The sequence below is a fragment of the Microcaecilia unicolor genome, chromosome 4, assembly GCF_901765095.1.
Source record: "Microcaecilia unicolor chromosome 4, aMicUni1.1, whole genome shotgun sequence".
NCBI lineage: Eukaryota > Metazoa > Chordata > Amphibia > Gymnophiona > Siphonopidae > Microcaecilia > Microcaecilia unicolor.
The window spans coordinates 30,523,431-30,548,219 of NC_044034.1; the positions used below are offsets into that span (position 1 = coordinate 30,523,431).

The following is a 24,789-nucleotide window of genomic DNA, read 5'->3' on the forward strand; positions in this document are numbered from 1 at the left end:
AACCTACTATCATCATTCCCCTCAACCCAATGACGCCTGAAACACATCTACCTCATCTGACCACAACACAATCTTGTATTTGTTATCAACCGTAACGGCAAATGCCTTTACGGTTACTTGTAAGCCACATTGAGCCTGCAAATAGGTGGGAAAATGTGGGGTATAAATGTAACAAATAAATAAATAATTTGCACCCCCCAATCATTCTGAAAAGTTGTTTCCCATGTGCACAAAAATGAGACTTTTTGGACAAATCCAACACATGCATATACCTATTTATGGAGTGGGGGAGATACCTGGGGACGTGCATACTGCATTCTTTTGGACATGTATGCATAGATGTGTGAAACAGTACCCCAAGAAAAGCAGGGGCACACCTTTTCCAGAGTCAATATTCAAAAGTACCCCTAGATTTTATACATAAGAGCACGGTTTTAAAGTTGTGCAATTACAATACATATACACCCAGGTTCTAGATATGGGGCCGAATTCTATATAAGGCACCTATAAAATCCACATGGTAAACATTTCCGCCTAAGTGTATTCTATAAGCGGTGCCTAGATTTAGACGTGGTATATAGAATACGCTTGGCTGGTATCCCAGTGCCTAAAATTATGCGCCTCCGTTTACAAAATGTAGCATGGATTTCTGCACGCAGATTTACATGCACTGGGTCATATTCGATAACATGGGGGAACGCCCATGGAACGCCCATTTCCCCACCCATAGCCACGCCCCTTTTGAACTGTGCACATTAAAATTTAGGTGCAGTTCATTACAGAATACACTTGAGTTGTGCGTGTAAATTCTAATTATTGCCAATTAGTGCTCATTATTGTTTGTTAAGTGCTGTTATCAACACTGATTAGTTTGTTAAGCCAATTACGTTATGCGCACTGTTATAGAATATACCTGGATTTCGGCATGGATCTCTAGGCACGCGATATAGAATCCAGGGGATGGCGCCCAAATTTGAGTGCCAAAATTTCAACACCGATCAAAAATGTGCGCAAAAGCAAACTGTTTAATGAGCCAATTAACATCAATTAATTGATGTTATCTAACTGAATTCACTAGGACAGGGAGGTTCAACGAATGAAAATGAAAACGGTAACGAAATTCAAACATGCGTGGGATAAACATAAAGGAATCCTGTTCAGAAGGAATGGATCCTCAGGAGCTTAGCCGAGATTGGGTGGCAGAGCCGGTGGTGGGAGGCAGGGCTGGTGGTTGGGAGGCGGGGATAGTGCTGGGCAGACTTATACGATCTGTGTCAGAGCCAGTGGTGGGAGGCGGAGCTGGTGGTTGGGAGGCGGGAATAGTGCTGGGCAGACTTATACGGTCTGTGCCAGAGCCAGTGGTGGGAGGCGGGACTGGTGTTTGGGAGGCGGGGATAATGCTGGGCAGACTTATACGGTCTGTGCCAGAGCCGGTGGTGGGAGGCGGGGCTGGTGGTTGGGAGGCGGGGATAGTGCTGGGCAGACTTATACGGTCTGTTCCCTGAAGAGGACAGGTACAAATCAAGGTAGGGTATACACAAAAAGTAGCACATATGAGTTTATCTTGTTGGGCAGACTGGATGGACCATGCAGGTCTTTTTCTGCCGTCATCTACTATGTTACTATGTTATCAATCATTGATGCTAATTGGCAATAATTTGCTTGTTGCGCACATCTGCCTACATGCTATTCTCTAATCCTGGGCGAACAAATCCGATAGCACACAACCCAAAAGTGAGTGTGGCCATGGGAGAGGCATGGGAAGGTCAGGGGCATTCCGAGAAAATGAGCGTAGTGTTATGGAATAAGGGGTTATCATGGCCAATTTGGCCGCCAGGAATTACACCATGTTTCAGTAGGCGTAATTCTGGCACTCAGAGTTAGGCATGGAAATCGTCGCTAAACCCATATAAGGCGCTTAAAAATCCGCATGAAAACTGAAGCGTAGTCTATAACAATGTGCATAACTTAATTGGTTAACTAGCTAATCAGTGCTGTTAACTGGATGGCAACAAGCAATTATCAGCACTAATTGGCATTAATTGAGATTTATGCGCCAGGGGCGTAGCCAGACTCAGTATTTTGGACGGGCCCAGAGGTAAATTGGATGGGCCCTTCCATGTGCCACCCCCCACACATCTTCCCAGAGATATTTTTTAAGAACATAGATTTTTATTTCACCTCCCCCACATCTCCTCCCTCTCCTCCACAGCATTCTGACATCTGCGCTCCTGACTCCGAACCCCGTCCCTCCCTGGTGTACCATACAGGCATCCTCAGCACCTGAAATGATTCATTCTCGCTGCTTGCGCCGGACCCACAGGCTTCCATCAGCCGTGTCCCGCCCTCACTGACATCATTGCCTGTTTCCTGTCTGGCGGAATGCGGGAAATGGAAGCCCAAGCAGCAAGAATGAATCACTGCAGGTGCCCAGGATGCCTGTAAATTGACACTGTGGAAGGATGGGGTTCAGAGACAGAAGCGCAGATGCCGGGACGCCGTGGAGGAGATGGAGGAAGAGAGCAGTGTGGCGCTGCTGCTGGGTGGGCCCGAGCCAAGAATGGGTGGGCCTGTGCTCACCCAGGCCCACCCATAGCTACGCCACTGTTATGCGCACAACTTGCTAAGTGTATTCTATAACATGGTGTGCCTAAATTCGGAGTTGCATAGGTAAAAAGGAGGTGTGACCAGGGGGCAGGGTATGGGCATTTCTAAAATCTATGCGCATTATTAGAAGATACACCAAATCTGCGCCTAATTTAAGCGTGGGGATTTACACCAAGAACAATGTGCCCTAAATGGATGTGACCAAATTTAGTCATGTGGCGGGCCTCGCAGAGTATTCTATATACCACGCAAAAATTTAAGTCTATTCTATAAAATGTAAGCATAATTTAGAGAATACGCCTAGGCGTAATTTTTTTTTCCGTGTGGATTTTTCAGGTGCTATATACATAACCTAGACCTAAGTGTTATTCTATAAAGGCTGCACGTCCTTTACAGAATCACATTTAGCACCAATCTTTTCCGGCACACAGATTTCAGCACCATTTCTAAAATCTGGTCTTTTTCCTGTAGTTAGAGTTACCATATTTTGTCCCCCAAAAAGGAGGACACATGCCCTGCCCCCTTTCACGCCCTGCCCTGCCCCTTTCATGCCCTCGCTCCGCCCCTGTCACATTTTTCCCTCTTCCCTGTCACCCACCCTGTCACCCCCTCCCCTTACCTTACTACTGCCCTGGTGGTCTAGTGACCTCTTCGGGGCAGGAAAGAGCCCCCTCTTTCCTGCCTGGAGCACTGCCCTGCATGGATCCTTCCTGTTCGTGATCTCGGCGCCGATTCAAAATGGCCGCCGAGAGTTGAACTCTTGCAAGGTCACTTCAACTCTCGGTGGTCATTTTGAATCGGTGCCGAGATCACGAACAGGAAGGATGCATGCAGGGCAGCGCTCCGGGCAGGAAAGAGGGGGCTCTTTCCTGCCCCAAAGGCGGAAGAGGTCACTAGGTCACCGGATTTCTGGACAAATGGGCACATTGGCAAAACCTGCCCGGTTGCCCGGACGTGTCCTCAAAAAGAGGACATGTCCGGGTAAATCCGGACATATGGTAACCCTACCTGTAGGCCACTGACTTCTAAACAGTCTTCTTTTCTTTACAGGTGCCCTTGTGGTTGTTAACCTGCTCTGGCTTCATTGAAAAGCCTGGTATATACTGTATTTTGCTATGCTCTTACTGCTATACATCCAAGCAGCATTGAGTCTTTGTGAGAAAGGCAGAGTATGCAATTATAATATATTTTGAACTACAAAACACAAAAATGCAGGGCAGTCTGTTACATTCCCAGCTACCCTCCAGGATAGAAGACAGAGGAGTTCCTGGCTAATCCCCTCCTTAGGCTGTATCACAGCAGCATTAATTCACGCAGGGCTAATTAAAAGAAGGGCGCACTGAGCAGACTTTTGTCTGAATTGAATTCCACTGCTCTGTGTGGATAAGATTACAAGGAATAATCAACAGAAATGTTCTCTCTCCTTCTTTCACCTCTCCCCCTAACAGGAGCTGCATTTCAGGACTCAGAATTAAGACTATCCTGTTATGGCTATAAATATTAGCAGTTATACCAAAACTGAACACAATACGCCAAGTGGGGCCCTCACCTACAAGTCGTTAGTGAGGCCCCATTTGGAGTATTGTGTTCAGTTTTGGAGGCCATATCTTGCTAAAGATGTAAAAAGACTGGACGCGGTGCAAAGAAAAGCTGCAAAAATGGTATGGGATTTGCGTTGCAAACCGTACGAGAGACTTGCCGACTTGAACATGTATACCTTGGAGGAAAGAAGAAAGAGGGGTGACATGATACAGACGTTCAAATATTTGAAAGGTGTTAATCCGCAAACAAACCTTTTCCGGAGACGGGAAGGCGGTAGAACTAGAGGACATGAACTGAGGTTGAAGGGGGGCAGACTCAGGAGTAATGTCAGGAAGTATTTTTTCACGGAAAGGGTGGTAGATACATGGAATGCCCTCCCGCGGGAGGTGTTGGATATGAAAACGGTAACGGAATTCAAACATGCTTGGGATAAACACAAAGAAATCCTGTTTAGAAGGAATGGATCTACGGAATCTTAGCAGAGATTGGGTGGCAACGCCGGTAATTGGAGAGTAAAACCAGTGCTGGGCGGACTTCTACGGTCTGCGCCCTGATCGTGGCTGAATAGATATGGATGGGCTGGAGTGTAAATTTTAAGGGGCTTCGAAGTTAGCTTCAGAACTTTTAGTACAAGAAGAGTGCTGGGCAGACTTCTACGGTCTGTGCCCTGAGAATGGCAAGGACAAATCAAACTCGGGTATAAAGTATCACATACCATGTAAAATGAGGTTATCCTGTTGGGCAGACTGGATGGACCGCAAAGTCTTTATGTGCCGTCATTTACTATGTTACTCTTTGGGGTTCTACATGGAATGTTGCTACTCATTGGGATTCCGGAATCTTGTAACTCTTTAGGATTCCAGAATCTTCAGAACTTTTAGTACAGGAACAGTGCTGAGCAGACTTCTACGATCTGTGCCCTGAGAATGGCAAGGAAGGACAAATCAAACTCGGGTACCAAGTAAAATGATCTCATCTTGTTGGGCAGACTGGATGGACCGTTCAGGTCTTTATCTGCCATCATTTACTAAGTTACTATACCATCAATGAGTTACGTAGCCAGGCATAGGGAGACCGATGTAAAAAATCAAGTCTGTGCATATAGCACTGCTTTACACACAGAAACAGACTTTCTAACATTGCCTTCCTGATATTCAAGTGAATGTACATACACATATAGCCCAAAATTTTATAAAAGTGGCTAAAACTTGCACGCGCAAAGTTCAGTGCAACCAATTTACATCTGCAATTTAACTGAATAATGAGCTAAATAGCATTGGCTTAACAAGGAATTATTGGCACTAATTACATTTAATTAAAATATCCACATGTAAATTTAAGCACAGGATCTGTGCCTCAATTTTAAGGATGAGTTCGAAAAGGGGATATCCTATTTAAATAGATGGTAATGAGGTATAAGGCATTCCTCTATCCCTCCATGATGCAGAGAATGCTGCAGAAAACATTTAAGATGAGCATAAGCTGGGATCAGGAACACCAGGTCAGAGGAAGCGTGGAAGTGTTGCCTTTTTTTTGGTCTGCAGCAGTTGCATTGGGGTGAAAGCTAACAGCCCCATCACCCGCTGCCTTGGACTGCCTCCACCATTCCCCCCAAAATCTCCCAATCTCCTACCCCCAAACCCAGAAGGGACCCATCTTCCCAGAGATGCCCCGGTCCCCACACACAACTCCAAAAATGACTAGTACTCTAGTATACTCTCAACCTCAAACCCAGAGAAAACCTTTTCAGTCTCCCTGACATCCCAAAAATATCCCTGGTAGTCTAGTGGACCCCCCCCCCCCTAATTCTCCCCCCCCCAAATCCTCTCAAAAATCCCTGGTGGTCCAAAGGACCCCCAACCCCTAATTCCCTGACAACCAAAAAAAAAATCCTCAAGGCCCCCCAATCCCTCACACATACCTTAAACCAGAGACAGGAATGATGCCGATTCACTCCTAAATCTGCACAGCAATCTTGCAAAAAGGGGGGTGCCTGACCCCCACATGGCGCATCCTGGGGTAGGAACCTGTGGATTTTTGCGCAGGCATTGTGCACGAACAATCTAACCAGCTTCCGCAAAGCTCTGAAAACACACCTCTTTGACAAAGCTTACAATAACCACCCTCAATGATACAATTCATCCCCCAAATCACCCAAACACACCTAAAACATTTCTCACACAACCTACCCAACATCAGCCCATCTATCACCTCTCTTACCTCAGCGTATGATCAACTGTATTTAAATCATGTACTGACTTTATCATAACCATACTCTGTAAGCCACATTGAGCCTGCAAAAAGGTGGGATAATGTGGGGTACAAATGCAATAAATAAAAAATCATTTGGGCTCCTCCAACAGTGGTATTTTAATTATTTAGATTTTGCTCACACCTTTTTCAGTAGTAGCTCAAGGTGAGTTACATTCAGATACTCTGGATATTTTTTTGTCCCAGGAGAGCTCACAATCTAAGCTTGTACCTGAGGCAATGGAGAGTTAAATGACTTACCCAAGATCACAAGGAGCAGTAGTGGGATTTGAACCAGCCACCTCTGGATTGCAAGACTGGTGTGCTAATCACTAGGCCACTCCTCCTCCTTCAATAGGCTACTGAAGTGTGATGACATTAGTGGTAATCAGGAGCCTGTTTACTCAGCTGATTCCAAAAGAATCTGCCAGCTCTCATGCTCCAAAGTGCACACAAGGCAGGTATCTGAAATGACCCCAAAGGTCAGGGCTTGAACTGGGATATATCATGCAGGGAATGCATGAAATCTGTCCGTGGAAGCTGAGGTTTTTTTTTTTTTTTTGTTACATTTGTACCCCGCGCTTTCCCACTCATGGCAGGCTCAATGCGGCTTACATGGGGCAATGGAGGGTTAAGTGACTTGCCCAGAGTCACAAGGAGCTGCCTGTGCATGAAGTGGGAATCAAACTCAGTTCCACTAGCAACATTCCATGTAGAAGTCGGCCCTTGCAGATGACCAATGTGGCCACGCAGGCTTCTGCTTCTGTGAGTCTGACGTCCTGCACGTACGTGCAGGACGTCAGACTCACAGAAACAGAAGCCTGTGCGGCCTTCTACATGGAATGTTGCTAGTGGAATAGCAACATTCCATGTAGAATCTCCATGTAGAATCTCCAATAGTATCTATTTTATTTTTGTTACATTTGTACCCCGCGCTTTCCCACTCATGGCAGGCTCAATGCAGCTTACATGGGGCAATGGAGGGTTAAGTGACTTGCCCAGAGTCACAAGGAGCTGCCTGTGCCTGAAGTGGGAATTGAACTCAGTTCCTCAGTTCCCCAGGACCAAAGTCCACCACCCTAACCACTAGGCCACTCCTCCACTTTCAGTTGTGCGCTCTTGGAAACAGATCCGTTCACCATCAAATCAGCATTATAGCAGAACTGACTGGCTCTCTTAAATCCAATTTCTTGAATCTGGTGACCAAAGAGTTACATCTTGGGAGATCGCTAGATGCAGTGTGACTGGATTTCAGTAAAGCCACTGACACTGATATGGGCAGAAAACTGTAGGTAAAATGAACAGCCCTGGAACGGATCCTAAGGTGACTGACTGGTTTAGAAACTGGTTGAACGGAAGGCAACAAAAGACAGCAGTTTACTCCAATGAAGGGGAGTTACCAGCACTATGTCACAGAAATCAATCCTCGGTCAGATTCCCTTAAATATTTTTGTACATGATAACCAAAATATGCAATAAGGTAGACACTCGAGAACGTTGGAAAACAGGTGTGAGGATGTTATAATGCCGCTGTATCGCTCCATGGTGCGACCGCACCTTGAGTATTGTGTTCAATTCTGGTCGCCGCATCTCAAGAAAGATATAGTAGAATTGGAAAAGGTGCAGCGAAGGGCGACTAAAATGATAGCGGGGATGGGACGACTTCCCTATGAAGAAAGACTAAGGAGGCTAGGGCTTTTCAGCTTGGAGAAGAGATGGCTGAGGGGAGACATGATAGAGGTATATAAAATAATGAGTGGAGTTGGACAGGAGGATGTGAAGCGTCTGTTCACGCTTTCCAAAAATACTAGGACTAGGGGGGCATGCGATGAAACTACAGTGTAGTAAATTTAAAACAAATTGGAGAAAATGTTTCTTCACCCAACGCATAATTAAACTCTGGAATTCGTTGCTGGAGAACGTGGTGAAGGCGGTTAGCTTAGCAGAGCTTAAAAAGGGGTTAGACGGTTTCCTAAAGGACAAGTCCATAAACCACTACTAAATGGACTTGGAAAAAATCCACAATTCCAGGAATAACATGTATAGAATATTTGTACTTTTGGGAAGCTCGCTAGGTGCCCTTGGCCTGGATTGGCCGCTGTTGTGGACAGGATGCTGGGCTCGATGGACCTTTGGTCTTTTCCCAGTGTGGCATTACTTATGTAGTAAAACTTGAGGAATGGTGTTTGGCAGCTAAGATTAATTGCGAAAAAATGAATTTGAGTCGTAAAAACCCAAGGGAGTGGTATAGGAAAGGGATGAAGTACCTTCTGTGAAGAAAACTAGAGCAGGATCTGGGAGTGATCCTATCTGATGATCTTAAGGTGATCAAATGGGTAGATAAGGTGATGGCAAAATCCTGAAAGATGCTTGGGTGCACAGAGAAAGGAATGCCTAACAGGAAAAAGGATGTGATATTACTTCTGTGTATGTCTTTGGTTAGATGTCATTTGGAGTTACTGTGTGTAATATCATAGACTGCATCTTGAAAAGGATATAATCCAAATGGAACCAATCCAAAGGGAAGCCATTAAAACAGTGAATGGTCTTCATTATAAAGTACATGGAAACAGATTTAAAGGTCTAAACAGGCAGACCCTGGAGGAGAGACAGAATTAGATGGATACGATAGAGACATTTAATTACCTCCGTGGTATAAATGCACAGAAGGCAGAACTATTTTCGTATTTCAGTTGAGAGCAAGCTCTGGGACAAGGAATCATAAGATTAGGGTAAAAGGGTTTTTTTTTTTTTGCTTGTTTGCTTTTTTATACAGCATATAATGAAGCTGTGAAATTCATTGTTGGAGGATGTGATCAAGGTGACCCACAAAGCGGTATTCAAAAGAGGATTGGACAAATTCCTGGAGGAAAAGTCCATAAAAAGTTATCAGCCAGGTAGAGTTGGCAGAGCATTGGCCCTCCCTGGAAATGAACTATGGGAAATAAATCTACTTTTTGTGATTCACTGGGTCCTTATTTATTTATGTAGATTTTGCTCACACCTTTTTCAGTAGTAGCTCAAGGTGAGTTATAGTCAGGTACACTGGATATTTCTCTGTCCCAGTAGGGCTCACAATCTAATTTTATACTTGAGGCAATGGAGGGTTAAGTGACTTGCCCAAGCTCACAAGGAATAGCCATGGGATTTGAACTGTCCACCTCTGGATTACAAGACCAGTACTCTAACCACTTGGCCACTCCTTGTTTCCTGGGTGCTGGAATCATCCAAAGATGTTCCCTTACATGACAAAGTATTAACTAGTACCATGGGTGAGTATTCAAGCTCAGAGCCTATACATACGCAACCAACCCACTAAACCACTTTAGGAAATGGGCTTAATGTGTCTTAATGCAGGACTTTATCACATGCTCAGCTCATCTGTAACACAGCAAAATTGTAAGCATTTTCAATTCTTTTTTAGGTTGTGCGTTAATGTTCACATTAGTGTGTGTTACCTTAAAAAAATTAATGTAGGAGCACCTACTGCCCCCTATTTAGGAGGCAAGAACCCCCCTGTTTACTACGCTGAATGCGCTGTCTCGGCATTAGCGCATGGCTTAATAAACAGGGCGGAAAGTGTTTCCGTGTTAAGTCCATGTTAGCGCACGCTAATGCAAAGACTCTAGCTGGATAATGCTTCCACACCCATCCCCCGCGTACGCCACACCCTCTTCCAAAAATATGTTAAAAGAAATAAAGAACACACAATTAGCGCGCACTAAGAGGAAAAACACTTTAATGCCTTTGCAGTAGTCCTTTTATCCTCACGTTAAGCGCCCATTAACCCTTAATGTGGTTTAGTAAAGGGATCCTTTCATTAGTACAGTTTAGATTCAAACACAAAACAAAACTGTCTCAGGTTGTCAATTCAGATTCAACATGAAGATTATTTTGTGAGAACACAGCATAGGCCTGGGTCCCTACTACTACTACTTATCATTTCTATAGCACTACAAGGCATACGTGGCACTGTACACCATACACAGAAAGACAGTCCCTGCTCAAACAGCTTACAATCTAGATAAAACAGGTAAACAGAACAATAAGGGTAACAGACAGAACAATAAGGGTAAGGGAATAAAGAGGTGAGGATAAAAGGACAGGGCAGGTGAGTGGTGGTTAGGAGTCAAACAGTCTCTGACACCTTATAATGAAGTCTGGCCTACCTTGCAGGCCCTGATGTTTAAACGTCTTCTTGGCAGTGCTGGGATCAATTCTGAAGGTTTTTTTTCTTCTTCCCTCTGGGGCTCCCTGACTTTTCCTAAACCCAGGCTTTTTTACTTCCTGGTTTGGACCACAATCCAGCTCAAGAAGATTTTATAACAGGAGACAGCATGAGCCTATCCGGCTCATTCTGTGGGCTGAAGACAGTGGGTGGAGCTTGCCGCCATACTGAGTGACCCCCAAACATTCACAGATGCTATTGAAAACAATAGCAAACTTGTGAGGTTTATAATTGTTTTAGTAAACCTCCATGGTTTTGCATTCTTTCGGTTAGGAGGGGATGGTGAGGGGGTTTGGGGAGTTTTCGAGGGGTCTGTGAAGGGGGAAGAGTTATATTCAAAACGTTTTTGTCATTGTTCAAGAGCTTGCTCTGTTATTTGCAGTGCTGTATTGTGGATTTCAGTGCTGTGCTATATGCCCTTATTTTTGCTTAAATTATTTTTACCACTGGGGAATCCTGGAAGGTGAGGAGTCTCCAATTGGTGTCCACAGATGCGGGCGCACCAGAGTGATAGACTTGTTTTTGGAGCTGCAAGAATCCCCACAACTGGGCCCTGAGGCTCAGGCAGAGCTGGGGCCTTTCTTAAAGCTGCCCCCTACAAAAATCGAGCCTCCCATGGCTCGAAAAACAAGTCTGCCACTCCAGAGTCCTTGCACCGGAGGCAAGACCGGATTCACATGGCCCCCACCCATAGACAGAAACAGGAGTTTCCTCACCCCCCCAGGACTCGCCTCAGAGGTAAAAATAATTTAACCATTTAACCTTGGGTTACAGTTCTGAAGGGTCCTCTTTGTACACATGTATGCTGATAGTTTGTTTAGGGTACACCAATATGGTGGCTGTGCAAGTGTGCAGGGGAGATGGCTTCAACTTTTTGATGTCATGCTGTCTCCTGTCATAAAACCTCCTCCATCCAAGTAGATAAGTTCCCCTGCTCTGACTTTCTTAAGGTGGCCTGGTGGAAGAATATGTTTAATGAGGACTGGGTTTCTCTTATACACTCATTTTCATCCTCCCTCTCCTACCGCCCTCTCTGTCTCTCACTTGCATGCTCTCCAGTGCTGGCATACACGGCAGATCTGCAGCTTAATCGTGATTTTAGTTGTCATGCCAATTTCACTTCCAATTACAAAAGTCCTATGCTGCCAAAACCAAATAGAATGACGGCCTCATTACCTTTCATTATGCTGATTGACCCATCAAATCAATGTCCAAAAACTGAGAGGTTGATAAGCTGCTATATTATATATAGAAAGAAAACAAATTTCAAACTTCTCCAAAATATCAATAGAAAATATTATTTGCTTTCTTTCTTTCTTTTTTTTTTTAAATCAAGGGAAATAAAGGCTGATCCAAGTGGGGCTGACAAAGAAACCACTCCACTTGGTGCTTAGAAAATAAAAGAGTTAATTTTCAAAGGTGTTTAACAAGGCAGGAGAGGATCCTGTCTAGTAAAAACCCAACAGAGCGACTCTGTACCAGATATTCGGCATCACTTAATCACTGAGTATCCCTGCTAACTGGCCATCCCCTAAACCAGCTAGATTAGGGGTGGGGCATGGGTAGAGCATCACTTAGGAGCCCTTTTACTAACCTGCAGTAGGCACTAACGTGTGCCTACCACGTGGTAAAAGAACACTGCAGCGAGACACGCTGAGGCATCCTACGGTACTTTGGGCATCAGTATATATAAAAAGAATTGAAGCGGTGCAAAGAAAAGCTACAAGAATGGTATGGGATTTGCGTTACAAGACGTATGAGGAGAGACATGCTGACCTGAACATGTATACCCTGGAGGAAAGGAGAAACAGGGGTGATATGATACAGACGTTCAAATATTTGAAAGGTATTAATCCGCAAACAAACCTTTTCCGGAGACGGGAAGACGGTAGAACTAGAGGACATGAAATGAGATTGAAGGGGGGGCAGACTCATGAAAAATGTCAGGAAGTATATTTTCAGGGAGAGAGTGGTGGATACGTGGAGTATCCTCCTGTGGTAGGTTGTGGAGATGAAACGGTAACAATTCCAAAATGCGTGGAATAAACATAAAAGAATCCTGTTCAGAGATTAGTTGGCAGCGCTGGTGGTTAAGAGGCAGGGCTAGTGGTTGGGGGGTGGGGCTAGTGCTGGGCAGACTTCTAGTCTGTGCCCTGAAAATGGCAGATACAAATCAAGGTAAGGTACACACATAAAGTAGAACATATGAATTTATCTTGTTGGGCAGACTGGATGGACCATACAGGTCTTTCTCTGCCGTCATCTACTATGTAAAATATGTTTATTTTTTGGCATGGGAAGCCTGTCTGGGGGCGTACAGTAGGCATGCCCTGAGATAATCATGTAGCACGGATTCATTACCACACACTGCCCAATTAGCGCAGAAGTAGTATGGGAGCCCTTGCCATCTACTAAATAGGAAGCGGTAAGGACTCCCGTGGTAATGGCCATGTGCTAACGGAGAAATTACCATGTGGTCATTGCAAAAAAAATATGGAAAAGTGGCAATTTTACTGCCACGCAAAAAGTGACTGCAGCGAGTGGAAAACCCACACACTTAGAACAGCACCAGCCACTTTTTAGCGTGGTTTGATAAAATGACCCCTTAGCAACAATAGTCAGTCTGCTGATCGACTAAATAACCAAATAAAGTTAGGTCAGCTTTGAATATCGGCTGGTGCCTGATTAATTTCTGGATCAGTGGACATACTCAGATATTCAATACTGGAAGCCATGCATGCCTCAGTATTGAATATTCGGGGTTAGGTCAGCCTGCAGCTGGAAAAGTAAATAAGTACATAAGTGTTGCCATACTGGGACAAACCGAAGGTCCATCAAGCCCCGCATCCTGTTTCCAACAGTGGCCAATCCAGGTTACAAGTACCTGGCAAGATCCCAAATCAGAACAATTAATTTTATGCTGTCTATCCCAGAAATAAGAAGTGGATTTTCCCCAAGTCATTTTAATAATGTTCTATGGACTTTTCCTTTAGGAATCCGTCCAAACCTTTTTTAAACCCCACTAAGCTAACTGCCTTTTTCCTACACGTGGTAAATAATGGCCCGGCATGCGCCCAAAAGACACTCTCGCAGTATCGCAGGCCACTTTTTACTGCGGCTTAGTAAAAGGGCCCCATAGTGTTTTCGCATGTATCTGTAAAGGAGGAATGGCCACGGGAGGGTCATGGGCCAGTCAGGTGTGTTCTGGAAATAGCACGCAGTATTATAGAATACCGCAGATGCATGCCGAACTTGTGTGCCAGGATTTACACCATGTTTCAGCTGGTGTAAGTCCTTGCACTCAAAGTTGGGCTCAGAATTTGCCACCAAACGCTAGTCAATTAAAATCACTTATCTCGGAGCACCATTTAAAGAATACCACTGGGCACCAATACCAGCGGGAGTGAAGGAGTGGCCTAGTGGTTAGCACACAAGTCTTGCAATCCAGAGGTGGCTGGTTCAAATCCCACTGCTGCTCCTTGTGATCTTGGGCAAGTCACTTAATCCTCCATTGCCTCAAGTACAAACTTAGATTGTAGGACAGAGAAATATCCAGTGTACCTGAATGTAACTCATCTCAAGCTACCATTGAAAATGGTGTGAGCAATATATAAATACATTTTTTTCTGGTGCCCATTTACTGAATCCAACCCACAGTCTTAATCAGTGGCGTTCCTAGGGGGGCTGACACCCGGGGCGGTTCGCCGATGCGCCCCGCCCCCTGGGTGCAGCGCCCCCCGGAACAGCGCGATGCCCCCCTCCCCGGCAAAAGAACCCCCGATCCCCCGGCGAAAGAACCCCCCCTCCCCCCGGGTGCACACCGCTGGGGGAGGGGGGGTGCCGCGCGCCTGCCGGCTCTTTGTTTTCATGCTCCCTCTGCCCAGGAATAGGAAGTAACCTGTTCCGGGGCAAAGGGAGCATGAAAACGAAGAGCCAACAGGCGCGCGGCACCCCCCCCCCCCCAGCGGCGTGCTCCCAGGGCCGACCGCCCCAATCGCCCCCCCCCCTTGGTATGCCACTAGTCTTTATGTACCTTCATTTGTCTCTGTTTCCATGATGTTGGATTTTGAAGTACATAAAACTACCCAAAGGAAACCTTAACTCATTTTCTTTGATGAAGTGTTATGATACTTGCTGCAGCTACTTTACATTGATTTTATAGACAATTTGCCTTTTCCTTTTCATCATTCTTTTTTTTGGACATACTTATTAACTACTCCAGTGTCCATTAAAGAGAGTTTTTATTTTAAAGCCAAAGACTGTCTCCAGTCATCTTTTATTCCTGTTTCTTTTCAGGATCTACCAATTATTCTTTTATCTAAAGGTTTACGGTCACTAGACAGACTCAAGAAGACATAATATTAATAACAATTTCTACATATAAAATGATAATGTCTCCTTGAGCCAGTCAGTGCATAATGAACACAGATGCATCTTCTACACTGCTCGGTCTTGTGTTTCGTTAACTACTTCTGACTAGGGTTACCATACTTTGTCCTCTCAAAAAGAGGACACATGCCCCACCCCGCCCACACCCCACTCCTTTCGCATCCTCACCCCGCCCCCTGTCACATATTCCCCTCCCCTGCCCCCCGTCACCTCCCCTCCCCTCCCCTTACTTACTATCTACTGCCCTGGTGGTCTAGTGACCTCTTCGGGGCAGGAAAGAGCTCCCTCTTTCCTGCCCGGAGCGCTGCCCTTGCCCTGCATTCTGTTGCTGTGACGGTCTCGGGATTCAAAATGGCCTCCGAGAGTTGAAGTCTCGCGAGGCCGCTTCAATTCTCGGCGGCCATTTTGAATCCCGAGACCGTCACAGCAACAGGATGCATGGCAAGGGCAGCGCTCCGGGCAGTAAAGAGGGGGCTCGTTCCTGCCCCGACGAAGAGGTCACTAGACCACCAGGGCAGTAGATAGTAAGTAAGGGAAGGGGAGGCTAGGATAGGCCCGCCACCCGCCCGTTTGTCCAGAAATCCGGACAAACGGGCAGGCTGGCAAAACCCGTCCGGATGCCCGGACATGTCCTCAAAAAGAGGACATGTCTGGGTAAATCCGGACGTATGGCAACCCTATTTCTGACTAACTGATATGCAGTTCAGTGAGGTCATTTTCAACCATTTGATGCCACATCTTTCTTGGCCTTCCCTGGACTTCTTTTCCCTTCTGGTTTCCAGTTCATGATTCATATTGGTATGCGGTGTACACCAGGGGCGTAGCTACTGGGGGCCACGGGGGCCTGGCCCCCCTCAAATTTCATCCGGGCCTCAGGTTTGGCTGGCAGGGGTTCCCAACCCCCATCAGCCTAAGCTTTCTTTAACGCCGGTCTCTTGCGCAGCCGAGTTTGCTGCCTGCCCCCTGCCCTTCTTTCTTCTTGCTGAGTGTCAGCGTGTACAGGAGGAGCAAGAAGAAAGAAGAGCAGGGGGCAGGCAGCGAACGCGGCTGCGCCAGAGACCGGTGCTGAAGAAGGCTTCGGCTGGCAGGGGTTGGGGACCCCCGCCAGCAAAGGTATTTGTGAGGGGGCTGAAATAAACCTGTCTCTTTCACCCTTCTTGAGAGCTGTTTTGTAAACTCCCCCTCCATGTAAGAGCCACTGCCATAGTACAAAACGTACCATAGGAAGGGTAACAAGCTTCCTTCAGTAACTAAGAAAACACTGTACGAATGAAAAAAATAGTACGCAACTCGCACTTGAAACAGTTCTAAAATTAGGTCATGTTTTGCACATCCTTTGTGCATCTATTATTAAGTTACATAACAGAAAAAGGCTTCTATAAGTCATCAAAAACTGCAATAGTCTCTTCAAATCTAGTATCGTGAATATCACGCATAAATAATGAAAAAAATATGGTGACCTATAGTACTGTTGTTGTTACGATTACTCTTATTTAACATTTCTTTTGTCCCAATTTACATAAGTACATAAGTAATGCCACACTGGGAAAAGACCAAGGGTCCATCGAGCCCAGCATCCTGTCCCCGACAGCAGCCAATCCAGGCCAAGGGCACCTGGCGAGCTTCCCAAACGTACAAACATTCTATACAATCAAGCCATTGTGACATCACTAATGAGGTTGGCTCTTATTGGTGGAATGAGCCACTATGACATCACAATAGGTTAAATCACTGCTCTATGTAATAAAAGTGAGCCAAGTAGAGGACATAAGTACATAAGTAATACCATACTGGGAAAAGACCAAGGGTCCATCGAGCCCAGCATCCTGTCCCCGACAGCAGCCAATCCAGGCCAAGGGCACCTGGCGAGCTTCCCAAACGTACAAACATTCTATACATGTTATTCCCGGAATAGTGGATTTTTCCCAAGTCCATTTAGTAGTGGTTTATGGACTTGTCCTTTAGGAAACCGGCTAACCCCTTTTTAAACTCTGCCAAGCTAACCGCCTTCACCACGTTCTCCGGCAACGAATTCCAGAGTTTAATTATGCGTTGGGTGAACAAACATTTTCTCCGATTTGTTGTAAATTTACTACACTGTAGTTTCATCGCATGCCCCTTAGTCCTAGTATTTTTGGAAAGCGTGAACAGACATTATTTAATACATTTTTAACCAATATTTTGTGCATAATAAAACAAATTATGGAGATCTTTTATTAAAGATTAGCATGTGCTATCAGCAGCAGGGCCTACAGGAATAAAATGGATCCCGTAGCAGATTTAACTTGCAACTATTTTTAGTAAAAGACCCCTTATCCCCCTAATTCTATAAAAGCCGACATAAACCGCGCGTGCAAATTTTGGCATGCACCCAATTTAATTGAATAATGAGCTAATTAGCACCAATAATTGACCTTTTAACATGCAAATATTGGCACTAATTAGATTTAATTGATATTTATATGTGATCTGAAAAAGGGAGCGCAGAAATGGGAGGGTCATGGTTATAATGGTCATGGTTTGCCTGCAAGAAATTCCATGGTGTCATCTAGAACTTATGTTAACCTGCACTATCCTTCATGCAGGAATCTGAAACACAAGACGCTCTACGCTTCTTCCTTCTCGTTCGTCAGCCCACGAACCTGGAATGCTTTGCCAAGACTCTTGAAAGAGTCATCGGATCATCAAACTTTTTAAAAAACTGTTAAAAACTTTATTTACTAAAGCCTACCCCAAAGTCAGCAATGTTGTTTAACCTCCTTTTTTTCCTGTTTTGGTAGTTTACCTGCTCTTTACCCTCTGTCAGCTTCTCCTTGGTTGCTCCTGTTTTCCCATCTGTATTCTGTTATTTATTTATTTATTTATTGCATTTGTATCCCACATTTTCCCACCTATTTGCGGGTTCAGTGTGGCTTACATTGTGAATGGTGGAAATACAGTTTGTTACAACTCGGTTATGGATTACATTGTGAGGGGTTATGCGAAAATAAAGTTAAAGTGTCGTTAAGGGAATAGAACAATGGAGAAGAACAATGGAACAATGGAAAGAAACAACGAGAACTGATAGGGCAACTGAACAGTAGTAGAAGAACAATTCGGTATAACATTTTTCTATGAGTAGAGGTATAAATGTGATAAAAAATTACGGGGGATGGGAATTCAGAAGAGAATGTATTGTTGCATTACTAACAGTGTGTGCGGACTTAATGTGTTTTGATTCTTTCAGTAAATTTTATCAAAGAGATGGGTTTTCAATGATTTGCGGAAGTTGGTTAGTTCGTAGATCGTCTTCAGGTTGCGTGGTGGTGTATTCCAGAATTGCGTGCTCATATAAGAAAAGGTTGATGCGTGTAGCGTTTTGTATTTTATGCCTTTGCAATTGGGGAAGTGAAGGTTGAGGAAAGTTCGGGATGATCTTTTAGCGTTTCTGGGTTTCTTATTTTAGCTCCTCTGTACTTCTTTGTATCCTATGACTGGAACAATTGTCTCCTGTTGTATTATATAATTTTCTTGTAACTTTGTTAGCCACATTGAGCCCGCATAAGCTGGGAAAATGTGGGATACAAGTGGACCAAATAAATAAATAAAATAATGGGGGCATTCTTAAAATTATAATAACGGGGTAGGCACACATACATTTGCACTATGTTTCCGTTGGTGCAAATGACCATGCCTAAAGTTAGGCACGATTCCAGGGCATAAGCTCTATTCTATAAACCGCGCTGATAGAATATTGCTTTTTTCCGCACCAATTTTTTGGCATCAAATATAGAATTCACCCCATGGGCCCGATTCTATATGTAGTACCTAAAATTAACGCACGGTAGGCAATTACACCTAAGCATATTCTAAATACTGCGTGTAAATATATGCATGGTATTTAGAATATACCGGGACATAGCTCATGCGACTAAATCGACACATGTCCATTTACACCAACGAAAAGCTGGCACAAATCCCTGCACGTAAATTTACGTGCATTGGCCCATATTTTATAGCAACACATGTAAATTTCAGAACACCCACAAAACGCCCATTATCACACCCCTAACCATTCCCCTTTTTGCCTGTGCATGCTAGAATTTAGGTGCACTACATTACAGAATATGCTTAGCAATGTACGCACGCAAATTCTAATTTTTGCCAATTAGAGCTCATTATTGCTTGTGAAGAGCTGTTAACTACACTTAATAGCTTGTTAAAACAATTAATCTATGCGTGCAGTTATAGAATACACCTAGATTTACAAGCAGAACTCTAGGCTCACTATATAGAATCCGGGGGCATATCAGTGGCGTAGCTACGGGTGGATCTGGGTGGGCACAGGCCCACCCAGCTGCAGTGCCACACTGCTCCTTCCCCCCTCTCCTCCGTGGCGTCTCAGCATCTGCACACTCCAGTCTCTGAACCAGTTCCCTCCCTGGTATCGGTACAGGTGTCCTCGGCTCAAGCAGCGAGAATGAATCGCTGTAGGTGCCGAGGACACCTGCACCGACATTGGGGAGGGACGAAATCCAGACACAGGAGCAGCAGATGCCAGAATTTTGCAGAGGAGGGAGAAGATGTAGGGTAGGTGAAAAAAAACCCTCATGTTTTTAAAAAAGATTTCCAGGAAGATATTTGTGGTGTGTGGTTGGGGGGGGGGGGGGGGGCACATGCGCATGGAGGGGCCCATCCAAAATACCAAGTCTGGCTAAGCCTCTGGGGCATATGTATAAAATCTATTTCATCCAGTTTTAAGGGATACACCAAGATTAAGAAAACTTGAGCTCAACCGAGGCTCCACCAGCAAAATATGCAACAAAGTCTACATATTTTGGTGGTGAAAAATGTGTAGCTTATCCCTAATATTTCTCTATACATTGGAAAGATTAAGGTGTTAAATAGGTAATAGTAATAGTATTACAATGATACTACAATGTTTTTTGATTATTTCTGCAAATCATCAACTTGCTTTTCATTGGCCCCCACCTTCCCTTCAACCAAAGAGCCTGGGAGTCAATGGGAACGTAAATCCAGGTAGATTTTGTTTTGTTCTTTAAATTAAAGATGGTCCAGAAAATCAAGCATTTCAGAATGCAATCCAAAACCCTGCTTCAGATTCAGGCATTATTTGAGTTAAGTGGATCACAATGTTTCAAAATAAGTAATCCAAGCAGTAAAGCTGGTATATGTATAACAGTGCAGAAATAGCCATGGCATGACTGGGCTCTTGGCTATTTCTGCACCAATTGGACTGCATTCTTTCTAACTGACCCCCATAATATATAGTTCACAAGAGTGGAAGAAGCCAACCACAAGCTCCAAGAAAATCAACAGCAGTTTATTATGTAGACACAATGAACCCAACACAGGCCGTGTTTTGACTCTCAAGCCTTCCTCAGGGGTTCTTGTTTAGCCAACAGAAAAAGCGTAAATATAGTGTATAAAATAACAGCACTTGACTCCGTGAGTCAGGATTCCAAACAGCATAAAAAACCTGCCCTCTGCACTGATCCGATAGCTACACATGAAAACAGCATGGTCCAACCTTTGAAAGCATAGCTGCATTTTCAAAATGCTGTATGGCTCATCAGTCTCCATGAAACAGGCAGTGTTGACACGAATTGCATTAGCCACAGGGTACCTGGGGGGGGGGGGGGGTCTGAGCCCCCCATTTTGGATTCAGGCCTCCCCAAAATAGTGGCACTGTCCGCTGTGGCTAAGGGGGATCCTCAAGCCTTGCCAGCAGAAAGGGTCCTCCACTGATGGCCTGACAGTCGGTGGCACCTTCTTTGGACCCCCCTCCACGCATGTGTCAATTTTTATGCATGTGTAAAAACTGAGCATACACGGTGGGGGGGGGGGGCAGCAGCGGCCCATGGAAACAGTCGCCAAGGTCACCAATAGAGGACATTTTCTGCTAGTGGGGCTTTAGGAATCCACCTAACTCAGGTGCTTGGAGGTCATGGGGGAGGGGATGGAGTGGTGGGGGCAGACTGCAGTGGGTAGGGAAAGGTTTTGCCCCCCCCCCCACACTTTGGGCTCAGGCTTCTCACAAATATTTATGGTCTTGTTTCACAATTGGGTGACATGGGAGCAGTGGCATTCCTAGTTGGGGGTGGCCCGCCCCGGGTGCACGCCGCTGGGGGGGGTGCCCCGCACACCTGTCCGTCATTCGTTCCATGCTCCCTCTGCCTCGGAACTCGTTCCTGAGCATGGAACGAACTGCAGACAGGCGCGCGCGGCACCCCCCCAGCGGCGTGCACCCGGGGGGGGGTGCTTTCGCGGAGGGGTGTCCTTTTGCCGGGGGGGTCGCGCTGCATCCGGGGGGGGGTCGCTGCACCCGGGGGCGGGGCGCATCGGCGATCCGCCCCGGGTGTCAGCCCCCCTAGGAACGCCACTGCATGGGAGAGAACTTATACGGCCAAATGAGAAGGAAAGGAAGAACTGACAGCCCCACCTGAGGCTGGAAGGACTCAAAGAAGGAGATTCAGGAAGAGGAAGTAGAAGAGATGCTGTGCGTAACGTGTGAGTGGCACAACGCCAGGCCTAGCTATCTGTGCTGTGCATGCTGATTTTGAATTTCCCCTTGCCAGGGCTCATATTATATCTAGAAAACAGTTTTACATACAAAAAAAAATAAGGAAATACATAAAGATCTTCTTTTTACCTTGTGTCGTTTTTTTTTTTAAGTCTTTAGGAGTAATCCATCAAACTGCTGTTGAAGTCTAATAGTTTACCCTGAGCATGAACTAATTTCAGTCTACCTGTTAGAAGAGACAGAAGGAAAGGAGTTATACTTTGAAAATTCAACTCTTTATTACAATCTCTTCATACTGGGCAGTGAGATGATACAACTCTAAACTCTTACGACACCTGCAAGATAGGCCTTACCTGATGTTTCAATTTCCTTGCCCTTATAAAGTGGTCTATACAACTGAATTGGAACGAACCCTCCCTTATCAAATAATCAAACGGTGGAATATGCTTCCCTCAAATGTTCGTTACCAATCCAATTATTTGCTGTTTAGGAAACAACTCGAAACTTGGATTTTTTTTTACAAATTTCTTTTTAAAGTAACTGTTGTTGGTTTTAATAACATCAAGCTGTAATTCACGGAAAACTGTCCCTGTTTTCTTTCTCATAGTAGATGACGGCAGAAAAAGACCTGCACGGTCCATCCAGTCTGCCCAACAAGATAAACTCATATGTATTAATTTTTGTGTATACCCTACCTTGATTTGTACCTGTCCTCTTCAGGGCACAGACCGTATAAGTCTGCCCAGCACTATCCCCGCCTCCCAACCACCAGCCCCACCTCCCAACCACTGGCTCTGGTACAGACCGTATAAGTCTGCCCAGCACAATCCCCGCCTCCCACCACCGGCTCTGACACCCAATCTCGGCTAAGCTCCTGAGGATCTATTCCTTCTGAACAGGATTCATTTATGTTTATCCCACGCATGTTTGAATTCCGTTACCATTTTCATTTCCACCACCTCCCGCGGGAGGGCATTCCAAGCATCCACCACTCTCTCCGTGAAGAAATACTTCCTGACATTTTTCTTCAGTCTGCCCCCCTTCAATCTCATTTCATGTCCTCTCGTTCTACCGCCTTCCCCTCTCCGGAAAAGGTTCATTTGCGGATTAATACCTTTCAAGTATTTGAACGTCTGTATCATATCACCCCTGTTTCTCCTTTCCTCCAGGGTATACATGTTCAGGTCAACAAGTCTCTCCTCATACATCTTGGAACGCAAATCCCATACCATTCTCGTAGCTTTTCTTTGCACTGCTTCTATTTTTTTTAACATCCTTCGCAAGATACAGCCTCCGAAACTGAACACAATACTCCAGGTGGGGCCTCACCAATGTCTTATACAGGGGTATTAAAACCTCTTTTCTTCTGCTAGTCACACCTCTCTCTATACAGCCTAGCAATCTTCTAGCTACGGCCACCGCCTTGTCACACTGTTTCTCGTAAGTGATTGTGAGCTGCACTGATCCACCTAATGGTGCGTGCGGCATATAAGCATTGATTGTAGGGGTAGGGAATGGCCCAGACCAGCAGACTCTTGGTTATACAGAACGAAAGAAAGAAGATGAGTGGCCTGTTAAACAAAGTAGGGTCATCATTTAGTGGTATTCCAACAGCATGGCAATTATTCACTTTTGATTTATGTCTTTACAATGCACAGGGAGATTCCTCCATTGATACTAGAATAATTTCAAAATAACACTGCATTCCATCCCAAAGCAATGGTACTATCATGCTGAATTAGTAAGGAATTAGCACTGTGACGGCAGTGAAATAATGCCAAAATAGTAATGTGTTATAGAGGGGTAGCATCATATTGGCAATGTAGAAAATGTAACATGGAGAACAGCTGATTGTATACATGTGCTCCATAGTAATCTTATTTGTTGGGAATTCTTTTCATAATCTTCCAGTCTACAAGCACGCTTATTTTCGAATGAGAAGGCCGGCCATCTTCCGACAGAAATCGGGAGATGGCCGACCATCTCCTGAACCTGGCCAAATCGGTATAATCGAAAGCTGATTTTGGCCGGCTTCAACTGCATTCCGTCGCAGGGCCGGCCAAAGTTAAAGGGGGCATTTTGGCAGGGTAAGGAAGGCGGGACGGGGGATGTGGTTACGAGATGGTCGGCTTCGGCCGATAATGGAAAAAAAAAAAAGGCCGGCTCTGACGAGCACTTCGCCGGCTTCAATTGGTTGATTTATTTTTAGGACCAATCCTCCAAAAAATGCCCCAACTGACCAGATGACCACTGGAGGAAATCGGGGATCACCTCCCCTTACTGCCCCAGTGGTCACCAACCCCCTCCCACCCAAAAAAACAATTTAAAAAACATTTTTTGCCAGCCTCTATGCCAGCCTCAAATGTCATACCCAGCTCCATCACAGCAGTATGCAGGTCCCTGGAGCAGTTTTTAGTGGTTGCAGTGCACTTCAGGCAGGAGGACCCAGGCCCATACTCCCCCCCCCCACTTGTGGTGATAAATGTGAGCCCTCCAAAACCCACCACAAACCTACTGTACCCACATATAGGTGCCCCCCTTTACCCTTTAAGGGCTATGGTAGTGGTGTACAGTTGTGGGGAGTGGGTTTTGGGGGGCTCAGCACCCAAGGTATGGGAGCTATGCACCTGGGATCAATTTGTGAAGTCCACTGCAGTGCCCCCTAGGGTGCCCAGTTGGTGTCCTGGCATGTGAGGGGCCCCTGCACTATAAATGCTGGCTCCTCCCATGACCAAATGGCTTGGATTTGGCCGGGTTTGAGATGGCCGCCATTAGTTTCCATTATCGGCGGGAAACCAATGGCGGTGATCTCTAACACCGGTGATCTCTAACGCTGGCCCAAATGTTGAGATTTGGCCGGCCCCGACCGTGTTATCGAAACGAAAGATGGCCGGCTATCTTGTTTCGATAATACGGTCGGGTATGCCGCTTTCCGGGCCTGGCTTTAGAGATGGCGGCCCATGTAGATGGCTGGACCATTCGATTATGCCCCTCAAAATGATCCTTAGCTCCCATGGCTCACGCAACTGATATGTTAAGATGGTGTTTCATTATTCACAAATTATATACGGGAGCTTTTGCATGGCTAATTTTATTCAGCACAAGGCCTTTTGGATAAGAAAATTCATAGTATTCATTTTTTGACCATGAGTAGTGTTTTGGCCATTCAAATCAAGGTCTATAATCTCCCAACTAGCAAGAGTGAATTTATTTTGAGAGGATGGGAAAGGAACGCCCTGAAAGGGAAGGA

At 45.3% G+C, this 24,789-nt stretch overlaps 1 protein-coding gene across 1 annotated transcript in view; it reads right to left on the reverse strand.

Annotated features, from left to right (window-relative positions):
• TENM4 (teneurin transmembrane protein 4) overlaps nucleotides 1-10,618 on the reverse strand; it is a 1,172,733-nt gene extending 1,162,115 nt beyond the window's left edge. Inside the window, 1 exon segment of the mRNA XM_030200091.1 lies at nucleotides 10,569-10,618. The gene's annotated coding sequence lies outside the window, so the exon portion shown is untranslated.
• Nucleotides 10,619-24,789: the final 14,171 nt, after the last annotated feature.